Source organism: Dendrobates tinctorius, unplaced genomic scaffold, assembly GCF_039654945.1.
Source record: "Dendrobates tinctorius isolate UK_male_01 unplaced genomic scaffold, ASM3965494v1 ptg000126l, whole genome shotgun sequence".
Lineage (NCBI taxonomy): Eukaryota > Metazoa > Chordata > Amphibia > Anura > Dendrobatidae > Dendrobates > Dendrobates tinctorius.
In genome coordinates this window covers 28,387,356-28,400,739 of record NW_027361794.1, presented here as the reverse complement: position 1 = coordinate 28,400,739, position 13,384 = coordinate 28,387,356, and the positions used below count along the sequence as shown (strand labels likewise).

General features: G+C 44.8%; 1 pseudogene; it reads right to left on the bottom strand.

Annotated features, from left to right (window-relative positions):
* Positions 1–210: 210 nt before the first annotated feature.
* Positions 211–12,186, bottom strand: LOC141047213 (uncharacterized; annotated as a pseudogene).
* Positions 12,187–13,384: the final 1,198 nt, after the last annotated feature.

Below are 13,384 nucleotides of genomic sequence, written 5' to 3'. Positions count from 1 at the left end.
AACCTTCAGGGGGTGAATTATGGGTATAGATTTACATTTGCAATTAATAAGGTTTAGTTTTATCCTTTCGTCAGCAAACATGAGGAATGACAAGAGACAACCCATTTAAGAAGGTTCAATTTTGGTTAAAACTATTTCAACATTATGAACATATAAAAGGATTCTCCCCTATGTGACATCTCTGATGTGTATTAACAGTTGATTTCCAAGTAAAAAATTTCCCACATTAAGAAAATGAAAATGTGTGTGACAGCTCTGATGGAGATCAAGAAGCGCTTTCTGGTTAAAATATTTCCCACATTAACAGGAAAAAGGCTTCTCCCCTGTGTGAGTTCTCTGGTGTTGAACACAATTTGATTTCCTTCTAAAACATTTCCCACATTCTAAACATGAAAAAGGCTTCTCTCCTGTGTGGATTCTCTGGTGCTTAACACAATCTGATTTATTGTTAAAACATTTCCCACATTCTGAACAGGAAAAAGGTTTCTCCCCTGTGTGGATTCTCTGGTGCTTAACACAATCTGATTTATTGTTAAAACATTTCCCACATTATGAGCAGGAAAAAGATTTCTCCCCTGTGTGGATTCTCTGGTGCTTAACACAAACTGATTTATTGTTAAAACATTTCCCACATTCTGAACATGAAAAAGGCTTCTCTCCTGTGTGGGTTCTTTGGTGGATAACAAACTGTGATTTATGTGTGGTGCCCCTGAGGCTCAGTCGCCACAGAGGTACTGCACGTTCTCCTAAGCTGTGGTGCCCCACCATCCTGGTAAGTTGGGAGCTCCTGACCACGCTCCAACACTCACATCCCACACAATAGAGTAGTTCAGCATAACCACATTGCGGCTCTTTGCTTAGAGAGTAGCAGAGCACCTTTGGTGGTTCCCTGCTTGGAACACTAGATGTGCTGGGAGGTGGGTGGAATTTAGACTAGATATAAAAGAACGGAACAGTTCCAGGATTGAGGTTCAGTCGGGGTTCAGTCTGACAGGAGGTTGAGAGGCCACTCGTAGAGGAGTGGGGATCCCTGGAAGAAGGGATGGAGGAAGGAGTGCTGCAGCTGCCTCAGTGACCTGAGCCAGCTGGCACGGGAAAGGAAAGGAAAGAAGGACATTGAACCGGACATTGAACCGAAGCCTGAGCTTCCATAGAAGGGAAAGACAAGTACGGAACGTAGGAGTAAAAGGGAACACAGAAGACGTGGGTTAGAGGAAGGACCCTGCCTAGACGTTCTAAGCGCAAGGCCGGGGCCCGGTCCCCGAGGTTGTATGAATGCTAATGGTTCTGCAGCAGACACCGGTGGAGTAGTGGGCTGTAAATGGGGGCACAACAGCAACACGGATAGAGAGCCGGGACTCAGGAGTAGAGAGTCCCCAAAGCAGGCTACAGCTGTCTGCCGTACAAGTAGAGTTCTTGGGAACATCTGTCAGGAGGAACTCCAGTGTAACTCAGTACAAGGAGATCTTCACACTTAAAGGCGCTATAGAGGAGACGTTCAGAAAAGGCACATAAGTTGGCAGAGTGTGGAAGGGAGCTTTCCATCTTGCCTGGAGGTTGACTGAGTCCCTGACCCGGAGGACACAGCACAGAAGCGGGCACTACAGACTGTGAGTAAAGCTTTGGAACTACATGCCCTGGTGTCCTCCATTCCTTCCTGCGTCCGTCCGCCTGGCACTGCTACATCCCCTGCGCCAAACACTACACCATCTAAGTGTCTCCACATCTACACTGCCCTGGGACAACAGCCCTGCCTGTGGAGGACTATACCATCACTGCTGCACCACACCATCTGTCTCAGAGGATCTGTCTGCAGCATCGGCTTAACACCTCCCTTGCCGAACACCACAGGTGGCGTCACAAACTATTCATCTAACTACATTCCACCATTCACAACATCTTCCGCCATTGCTTGGGCGCCCAGGTCCACGGTCTGGGTCACCGCTGCTGTGACACGTCCCCCTGATACCGGCCCGGTACCGAGTACCCCACAGCCCTGGGAGGGCGACCCATATGTGCAAAACATTTTCCACATTCTGAACAGGAAAAAGGCTTCTCCCCTGTGTGGATTCTCTGGTGACTAACACATTCTGATTTATTGATAAAACATTTCCCACATTCTGAACAGGAAAAAGGTTTCTCCCATGTGTGAGTTCTCTGGTGCTTAACACAAACTGATTTATTGTTAAAATATTTCCCACATTCTGAACATGAAAAAGGCTTGTCCCCTGTGTGAATTCTCTGGTGGGTAACAAAATTTGATTTCTGTGTAAAACATTTCCCACATTCTAAACATGAAAAAGGCTTCTCTCCTGTGTGAGTTCTATGGTGCCTAACACTATCTGATTTTTTTTAAAAGCATTTCCCACATTCTGAACATGAAAAAGGCTTCTCCCCTGTGAGAGTTCTTTGGTGATAAACAAAATGTGATTTCCATGTAAAATACTTGCCACATTCTGAACATGAGAATGACTTCTTTGCTTTAGGAGCAGTTTGTTTTTTAATGCCTCTTTTGTGACTTTGATTTTACTTAGTAGTCGGTAATGAATCAGAAGATGGGACCTGATTCATAGGATTAGATGACAGATCTTTGCTGTGAATGGATGATATATCTGGAGTAATGGCAATCACTTCAGTTGTATCTTGTAGGATCTCAAGATCATCAGATTTAAAAATTGAAGATATCAGCTGTCCCTGTGATCTCCTGTTACAGTCATCTGCTAAGATAATAAAAACAATTATTTTTTAATAAAATATCTTTGAGTTTTATATTTTTGAACATTTCTACTTAAACTGTCCATAAAAATGGCAAGCTATGTAAAAAACTAATTATTTACCAAGACAATGACAGTTCACAGTCTAATAGAAAACCTTGTTGGATGAACCAGTAGTGTGCGGTGTTCAACTGTTTGTTCATTCTACCTCCCAAATATTGAATTAAAAGAAACCAATCAATGCTATGTTGTAACATATCAGTATTTCTATAATAAAAAATAGAGATTAATTCACATATGCAGAGTCTAACTAGCTAGCAGAAACTCTGGTCAGTGGATGAGAGAGCTATTCTGAGGATTTTGGCTGATACATCTGTTCCCTGCTTGTCAAACCTATAGGTCACTTGTCAGAACTGTCAATATGTGACTATTTATAATGAATGGTTCTCCATAGGTTTAAGTTTCTTAGGCTAAGATAATAACTATATGCAAAGTGTTAAAATAACTAAAGTTCTTCTAATATGGAAGAGGCTACGAATATAGCGGCAAATCACCATATGTGGTTATAGGACAGACACTAATGCAAGTCTATGGGTCAAAATAGTATAAAAGCCAGCCTAACTCTTGTTCAGGAGATCTCCCATAAGCTGGAGACTCTCGAACACACGGACCACAGCTGCTCAACTCAAGGCCATATGTAAGAACTATGAATGCTTGTTTTTTCCTTCAATATTTATTACGTCATGTACTCACTTTTCCTCATTTTTGTAATCACTTGTTGAATGAACAATTAAACAAGATTTATTTTATCCACAATTCAACATCGCTTTTCCTTTTTATCCTCACCGTGCTCTTACTTGAAAAGTAAGAAAGAAATATTTTTCTTCATTTTGGCGAGCTCAGGCCAGGTTGACCTTTTGTGCTAATTTAGGCTGGCATTCCATCATTGTTTGTACACGAAAACACACCTGTTGTACAAAGCCTCCTCAGGAATTCCACCATTTCACGTCACAAAGATCAGACTGAATCTACAGACTACGTGTAAGGATCTCCAACCATAAAGAGCTGCATGCGTCCCATCCAGATGGAGGTCTAAGGATTTCAGTAAAGACAAAGGACCATCCAGGATCAACCCAGGAGACAAAGGATCAACCCAGGAGAGGAAAAGACGCTCCATAGGTGAGAAAATGGATTTTATACATGATTATTCTAAGAAAAGTAACAGAGTTTAAGTATGTTCATAGCCATACAGATGCACAATTATGGTCTAGTTTGTATAATCAATGTGAAGCAGAAAATGTTAAAATTGATAAGAGGTTTTTCTCAGTAAAAAGTTACAAAGAAAGCTTCAAAATGTCATGCACATGGTCCGAGTGTACAATAATTTAGTCTTTAAGAAAACTGAAACATAAAACTTATACTGTCACACAGGAAATTAATCACACTGACACACCAGGTGACACACAGGAGTCTGACGGAAATTACTTCGATTGTTCAAATTGTTTGATATTGTCAGAACATATTGAACAATTGGAAGATCAGATTGATACTCGGACAGTTATTGTCCAAATTGCGACAAGATATAAAAAAGGTTTCTGCTAACACAAGATCAACAGGTAAACAGGAGGACAGTGCTGCTGCCTCATCATTTGTACCAAACACACAAGATCCAGATGTCACAGTAGAGGATTTACAGGCAGATGACATACAACGGAAAAAATTACATGACAGTGCAGCACGCATTAATCTGAAAATACATGATCAGTTAATGAAAATTGTAAAAGACATTCCAAATTACAACGATAAGATGGACGCCTTTTATAATGCGGACATTTTTGAATCAAACACAGAAAAAATCAATCTTAATGATGAACAAAAAAATAAGATATTCAAAGTATGGCTACCTTCACATATGGGAAAAAGATTACCGACTGCACCCAGATTAAATGATGATCATGAAATGACACATAGTACAAAAGAAGACAGACTTAGACAATTGGTATTGTTTACAACCGGAGATGTGGCGCCCGTGAGGCTTCAGTCGCCACAGAGGTACTGCACCTTCTCCTAAGGTGTAGTGCCCCATCATCCAGGTAAGGTGGGAGCTCCTGACCACACTCCACACCTGCATTCCACAACCACACTCCACACCTGCATTCCACACACAGGATAGTTCAGTGGGGCCACCTAACAGCTTCAGGCTGGGGGTTAGCAGAGCACCCCTTGTGGAACCCTGCTTCGTAACACGAGATGTACTGGGAGGCGGGTGGAGTGAGATGATACAAAAGAGTGGGAGGAATGAGTTAGTGAACAGTTGGTTAGAGGAGAGAGAAGATAGGTGTCTGAGGGACGTGCTGCAGCAGGTCCCAGTGATCTGTGCTGCTGGCACGAGAAAGACCAGAGAAAGAGACTGATAAGATTGATAACCTAACCTTCCATAAGAGAGATAGAACAGATCGGAACGAAGGAGAATAGAAGGACAGTGGGAAGCTGGTTGAAGAAAGACAGAGAACCCTTCCAGTCCAGAGAGCGCAAAGGCCGGGGCCCGGTCCCCGAGGTTGATTGGATCTTTATGTCCGGCAACAGACACAGGAGGAGTAGTGAGCCGCTAACGCCTTGCTCCCATCATAGACTTGGGACACAACAGCAACTGAATAGAGAGCTGGGATGCAGTGAGGAGTCCCCGAAGCAGGCTACAGCTGTCTGTCATACAAGTAAAGACTAGGAACACCTAGAGAGAGGCATTCCAGGGTAACTAAGTACTGGAGTGCTTCGCACCTAAAGGCGCATTGGAGGAGTCGTTCAGTGAAGGTACATATTGGCGGAGTGTGGAAGGGAGAATCCTATCCTGCCTGGAGGTTGGCTGGAGCCCTGACCTGGAGAACACAGTATGGAGGCAGGCAGTTGTGTGAACTACAAACAGTGAGTAAAGCTTTGGAACCGCATACTCTGGTGTCCTCCAGTTATTCCAGCACCGCTACACCTGAGTAACAACATCTATACCATTCTGCGCCTCTCCTCATCCATTGCACCTACACTGCCCTGGGACTACAGCTCCACCTGTGGAGAGCTATACCATCTCTGCTGCACCACACCATCAGTCCCAGCGGATCTGCATGCAGCGTTGGCTCAACACCTTACTTGCCAAACACCACGGGTGGCGTCACGAACTATTCTACCATTAACTACATCACCGCCATTGATATTGGGCGCCCAGGGCCACGGACCGGGTCACCGCTGCTGTGACACATTCCCGCCTGACACTGACCCGGTACCAAGTACCCCGCTGCCCTGGGTGTGCGAGGGCGACCCAATTTTGGTGTCACGAACAGGATGACGAGACCCGATGCCATCGGGTTCTGTGTGCCTTGGATTTACAACTTTTGAAAATGTGCAGAAGACCAAATTTAATAGACTGTAAAATGGACATTAGAAATGGCCGCTGGCGCGGAGAAGAAGGGCGTGAAGAGATGGGAGGTCCTAAGAAAAGACCGCGAAGAGTATTGGGCCGTCCCTGCCTGAATTACTATGTGACAGATGCATGGCCCACCCTCAAGGGGTTCGTATACTGGCTTGGTATGGAGGCGCTGGAAGAAGACGCCGCCCCCGGAAGGAGGGGCAGAGGAAGCCAGTGGCGAGCAGAAGGGCGGAGCAAGGAGAACACCAGAATGCCATTTTGGAGAGCGAGGGAAGGAGGCCTGTGGAGCGCGGGCAAGTGCAAACCCCTGGTGCCATGGCTGACGGCTCCAACCCGAACTCCTGAATGAACCGCCAGCAATTAGAAGATGAAATCGCTGAAATGACTACCCGTCTGCAGCTACGAAGAGAAGCGCTGGAGAAGCTGAGAGCGCGCCCCGGTGGGGCCTACACCAGCGGTACCACCCTCTCCATCGGTACCCGTGGCTACCGCACTGGACTGTCCCCGGGCGGCGCTGACCTACACATCTACTTTGACCGTGCAGTTGAGCACCACCGGCCCGGAGAAGTTACCGGAGGAGCCGGGAGTGGAAGCAGAGCTCCCGCCTGGACCTGGCGCGGCTGCACCGGTCCCCAGAGACCCCTGCGGATCCAGAACCCACAACTGCTCCTTCATCAACTGCACCGGAGCCGAGGCCGCACCGCCGGGAGACCTCAGGTATGTCCGATGTCCCTTCCCCTGAGAAGACCCGGGGTTGCCCCACCGTTGCAACGGCCGGCCAGGTTGTGTTAGACCTGGTCTGGGACCGGGAAGCCAGTCCCCGGGAGGAGATACCGGAACCCCCAACAGTGGCACCGCAGGCCCCAGTAGGCCAAAGCAGGTCCCGGGCGGAGCAGAATGAGGCCTATGGTCGAGCCACCATTAAAAAGCTGGCAGATGAGTACCGGGAGAGGGAGCAGAGGAGATTGGCTGTAATGGGCCCGGATCTGAAGAGAAAAGAGAGGACCCGTGCTGGGCATTACGGTTCCCAGGATGCAGCTGGTTAGGGGCAGGTGCTTGGGGGCAGGTGCTGAATGTGAATAAGTTGAGGGGTTTTGGATTCATCGCGGACCCCAAGCGCATTGGTGATCTGTTCTTTAACCGGCGGGATGTGGAGCCTCATCTGAGGAGAGGGCATCCAGATGGAGACCTGCAGCCTGGGGAATATGTGACCTTTACCCTGCATGAGGGATTCAGGGGATGGTACGCCCTGAATGTACAATGTATCCCTGCAGAGTTCATTGAGAGGTACCTGCCATCAAGACCAATCAATGCTCCATCCACCGGTACCCCACAGACTGCTCAGGTACCTGTTTCCAAGAACAAGGTTTCTATTGCATCACCTCCAGTTCGGCGGCCCAAACCAAAGATCTCTGGCTTGACACCGTGGGAAGAGGAGTACCTGCGGATTGCTAATGACTACTTGGTATCTGGTAGCCGTTAAAATAATTTACCAAATCTCTTTACCCAGGAGGGTTTTCTTTGCACCAGTTGTGCCTTGTTTGCTATCATGTTTTTACGGCAGCACTTTTGTTGCCTGCTTTTGATTGGCAGTGTTTTTCTACAAATGGAACTGTGGAGATCATGAACACTGTGTGATCCAAAACTTTCTTGTAGTTTGCACCCCTTTGGGTGCTCTCTCTTGGTTTTACATATAAAGACTCTTTGCGAAGATGATGTTTTTGAATGGACACTTTTCGAAAAACGATGTCTACGTCAAGGGACACTGCAAGAAATCCCGGCTGGGAGCAGTGTTCAGCACTTTGCAAGAATTTTGAATGTTTTATGATAACGTATTTGATAATGTTGTGTCTTATGAAAAGTAAATGTCTTTTATAGAGTTAGAAAAGTTTTGAGATAGAATGTGAGAATTGAATAAAGACTGAAGAATTGAAAGTGACAGGTGACAGGCCAAGCGTAGATGGTCAGTGTCTTGCGTCCAGTAGAGAAAGAGAAAAAGAGAATAATTGATAGCAAATGTAATAAAGAAAATGTGTTGAGTATAGCACTTTGAATTAAGAATTGCACTTAAGTAAATTTTTGATACTAAGATAGGAAGTTAGCCTGTTTGTAACGTTTAAGAAATGTGCCTCCTACATTAGGAAGATTAGATAAGTATTGTTAAACAGCATTTAAAAATTTTTGTGTGTTCCTGTATTGTACCTTTTGTTGTCTTGCAGCCCACGGACATGCTGTGCTTACCTGGGGGGGGGTATGTGGCTCCCCTGAGGCTTCAGTCGCCACAGAGGTACTGCACCTTCTCCTAAGGTGTAGTGCCCCACCATCCAGGTAATGTGGGAGCTCCAGACCACACTCCACACCTGCATTCCACACACAGGATAGTTCAGTGGGGCCACCTAACAGCTTCAGGCTGGGGGTTAGCAGAGCACCCCTCGTGGAACCCTGCTTCGTAACACGAGATGTGCTGGGAGGCGGGTGGAGTGAGATGATACAAAAGAGTGGGAAGAGTGAGGGTTAGTGAGCAGTTGGTTAGAGGAGAAGAGAGAAGATGGGTGTCTGAGGGACGTGCTGCAGCAGGTCCCAGTGATCTGGGCTGCTGGCACGAGAAAGACCAGAGAAAGAGACTGATAAGATTGATAACCTAACCTTCCATAAGAGAGATAGAACAGATCGGAACGAAGGAGAATAGAAGGACGGTGGGAAGCTGGTTGAAGAAAGACAGAGAACCCTTCCAGTCCAGAGAGCGCAAAGGCCGGGGCCCGGTCCCCGAGGTGGATTGGAACTTTATGTCCGGCAACAGACACCGGAGGAGTAGTGAGCCGCTAACGCCTTGCTCACATCATATAAGAAAAAAAGGCGCTTATTTTTTCTAATGGCAGCATACAACTGACAGCGCATGTTTTTCTGCACAGGACGATTCTCACAGCCCCACATGTCTGAAGAAGGTCCATTGTAGAGACCGAAACGTTATTGAATGTACATCATGTGGATTATTAAGCTGTGAAAAATAAAAAGGACTTCTTTTTGCATTTGGGAGTGCCGGATTTTTTTCTTATATGATTTATTGGGACTGGTATCCTGTTCTGAGCACCCCTTATCGAATTATCGGAGTGACGTGTCTTTTTGTTATATTGCTCACATCATAGACTTGGGACACAACAGAGAGCCGGGCCGCAGTGAGGAGTCCCCGAAGCAGGCTACAGCTGTATGTCATACAAGTAAAGACTAGGAACACCTAGAGAGAGGTATTCCAGGGTAACTAAGTACTGAAGTGCTTCGCACCTAAAAGCGCATTGGAGGAGTCGTTCAGTGAAGGTACATATTGGCGGAGTGTGGAAGGGAGAATCCTATCCTGCCTGGAGGTTGGCTGGAGCCCTGACCTGGAGAACACAGTACGGAGGCAGGCAGTTGTGTGAACTACAAACAGTGAGTAAAGCTTTGGAACCGCATACTCTGGTGTCCTCCAGTTATTCCAGCACCGCTACACCTGAGTAACAACATCTATACCATTCTGTGCCTCTCCTCATCCATTGCACCTACACTGCCCTGGGACTACAGCTCCACCTGTGGGGAGCTATACCATCTCTGCTGCACCACACCATCAGTCCCAGCGGATCTGTATGCAGCGTTGGCTCAACACCTTACTTGCCAAACACCACGGGTGGCGTCACGAACTATTCTACCATTAACTACATCACCGCCATTGATATTGGGCGCCCAGGGCCACGGACCGGGTCACCGCTGCTGTGACACATTCCCACCTGACACCGGCCCGGTACCGAGTACCCCGCTGCCCTGGGTGTGCGAGGGCGACCCAAAGACATGCCTACAGTTGATATTTTAGGGAATTTACAAACAAATATTTCCGATGATCCATTCTCTTTTTTGGTAAAATTTGAGCAGGCCTATAGAATGGTAATGGACCTTAGACCTCACGAAGAGGTCGGCCAGGTATCTATCACATAGATAGTATGTGAAAATACAGTATATACTGCTCAGGGAACACTTAACCTTCAGAGATAATTTCCAATTTGTCTGCATTACTAATTAACAGCTGTTACAATACCAAACTAGGTCGGTCCCTATAGGAGAAAAATCACAAGAATAAAACTGTATTTTCACATACTATCTATTCCTGACACTGGAGGGGCTTATAAACTTACACAGTATATAGTCTGAGGTCTGGGATGTGCCAATATGTGGCTAGTTTTCTGACTGTTTCGGATAACATGATACATGATTTTAGCTTTTTGTCTAGTCTCGCTTGAATATAAGTCAATATTAAATGGTCTCCTGATGAGCCATCATTGGTGAGGATGATGAAACCCGTAGAAATTAGAGGCTTGGAGAGTGAGTGTGTATACGTCACCTCACCCTATATACTGAACTGTGGGGTATATGTTTTTTCTATTAGTCACCTTCTGGCTAACCTTCAGAGGGTGAATTATGGGTATAGATTTACATTTGGAAGTAATAAACTTCAGCTTTATCCTTTTGTCAGCAAACATGAGGAATGACAAGAGACAACCCCTTTAAGAAGATCCAATTTTGGTTAAAATGATTCCAACATTCTGAGCAAAAAAAGGCTTCTCCCCTATGTGAAGTCTCTAATGTTTATTAACAGATGATTTCCAAGTAAAATATTTCCCACATTAAGAAAATGAAAAAGGCTTCTCCTCTGTGTGACTGCTCTGATGTCTAACAAGATGCTCTTTCCCTATTTCCCACATTCTGAACAGGAAAAAGGCTTCTTCTCTGTGTGGGTTCTCTGGTGCCTAACCAAATTTGAGTTAAGGTTAAAACATTTCCCACATTCAGAACAGGAAAAAGGTTTCTTCCCTGTGTGAGTTCTCTGGTGCCTAACCAAACTTGAGTTAAGATTAAAACATTTCCCACATTCTGAACAGGAAAAAGGCTTCTCCCCTGTGTGAGTTCTCTCGTGCCTAACCAAATTTGAGTTAAGATTAAAACATTTCCCACATTCTGAACAAGAAAAAGGTTTCTCCCCTGTGTGAGTTCTCTGGTGCATAACACAATTTGATTTTTTGCTGAAACATTTCCCACATTCTGAACAGGAAAAAGGCTTCTCCCCTGTGTGAGTTCTCTGGTGAGTAACAAAATGTGATTTTTGTTTAAAACATTTCCCACATTCTGAACAGGAAAAAGGCTTCTCCCCTGTGTGAATTCTCTGGTGAGTAACAAAACAGGATTTTTGTTTAAAATATTTCCCACATTCTGAACAGGAAAAAGGCTTCTCCCCGGTGTGAGTTCTCTGGTGAGTAACAAAATATGATTTTTGTTTAAAACATTTCCCACATTCTGAACAGGAAAAAGGCTTCTCCCCTGTGTGAATTCTCCGGTGCCTTATCAAATGTTTGTTAATATTAAAACATTTCCCACATTCTGAACAAGAAAAAGGCTTCTCCCCTGTGTGAATTCTCTGGTGTATAACAAGGTCTGATTTCTGATTAAAACATTTCTCACATTCTGAACAGGAAAAAGGCTTCTCCCCTGTGTGACTCCTCTGGTGCCTAACCAATTTTGAGTTAAGATTAAAACATTTCCCACATTCTGAACATGAAAAACGCTTCTCCCCTGTGTGAATTCTCTGGTGGTTAACAAAATATGATTTCCGTGTAAAATATTTCCCACATTCTGAACTTGAAAATGACTTCTTTGCTTTAGGAGCATTTTGTTTTTTATTGCCTCTTTTGTGACTTTGATTTTCCTTAGTAGTCGGTAATGAATCAGAAGATGGGACCTGTTTCATAGGATCAGATGACAGATCTTGGCTGTGAATGGATGATGATATATCTGGAGTAATGGCATTCACTTCAGTTGTATCTTGTAGGATCTCAAGATCATCAGATTTAAAAGTTAAAGATGTCATCTGTCCCTCTGATCTCCTGATACAGTCCTCTGCTAAGATAAAAAACAATTATTTTAATAAAATATCCTTGAGTTTTATATTTTTGAATGTTTCTACTTAAACTGTAGATAAAAATGGCAAGCTATGTAAAAATCTTTATTTACCAAGACAATGACAGTTCACAGTCTAAAAGAAAACCTTGTTGGATGAACCAGTAGTGTGTGGTGTTCAACTGTCTGTTCATTCTGCCTCCCAAATATTGAATAAAAAGAAACCAATCAATGTTATGTAGGCGAAAATAATACCAATTCTTATCTCACAAAAAACAAGTCCCCACTCAGGGCCATCATCTGTCAAAGGAAAAACAGAGGTTCCCGCACTATTAGTGGCTCAAAGGCTGTTGAAAAGCAACAAGGTTTCCATAAACCGATCCAGCAAAATCCGCTCTCACTTCGGAGTCTTGCAGTGTGCGCAAACAACATTTAGGATCCCTGTATTTAGCAATATTATAGTGAGAAGAATCCACTTAATTTTTGGTGTGTGTCTCCTGGAGCACAATCTGGGCACTATGTGCTGGGTAAGAAAATGGCAAATGTGTAATTTTCACTCTCCAACATCCACTGCATGTTAATTTCCTGAAAGTGGTGGTGGAGTCAAAATATTCACTCCTCCTAAGGATTATAACCCTCAGTGAATTAATTTATAAAATGGAATCACTTTATGAGGATTTCGACTATTCTGGTTTTCTGTCATTTAGTTATATTAGGGCTTCTGCATATGATGTGTCCAATCTCATCTGGGATCTGTTCCTGCTGTCCAGCTGGAGTAATCTGCTCCCTACTTCAGCCAATTGGAAAGTACCACACCCTACTAAAGCGCAAAGCACATGGCCGGAATCTGCCAGATACAGCGCTGTCTCCTCTGGTTCAGTCCTCTGTGCTCAGCTTGCGGCTTGTGTATTTGTCTCCTGCAGTGACTGTGGCCCGTTTACTGACTACTCTTGTGTCTCCTGATTCTGTATTCTGTCCTTCTGGTTCTGACCCAGCTACCTGACTATTCTTCTTGCCATCTAACACCACAGAATAGCAGGTAACACCATGGTCCAAGCCTAGAGGTCCCAGTGTAAGTCCAGATCCATGTAATGGTGTTATAGGGCGATGAGCAAGGCAATCCTTGGGATATGGAAAGCAGAGAAGATAGAGCCAAGCATGGTCATGGTGGACATCTTTTGAGCTGCCAGGTGACCATGAACAGTGCTCCCAATACATTGTGTCTGCAAACTATTCCAGCTAGATCTGCATTCAAATAGCTAAATGGCGCTCCTTCCCTTCTGAACACTGCCATGTGCCCAGACAGTAGTGTACAATCGTATGTAGGGTATAG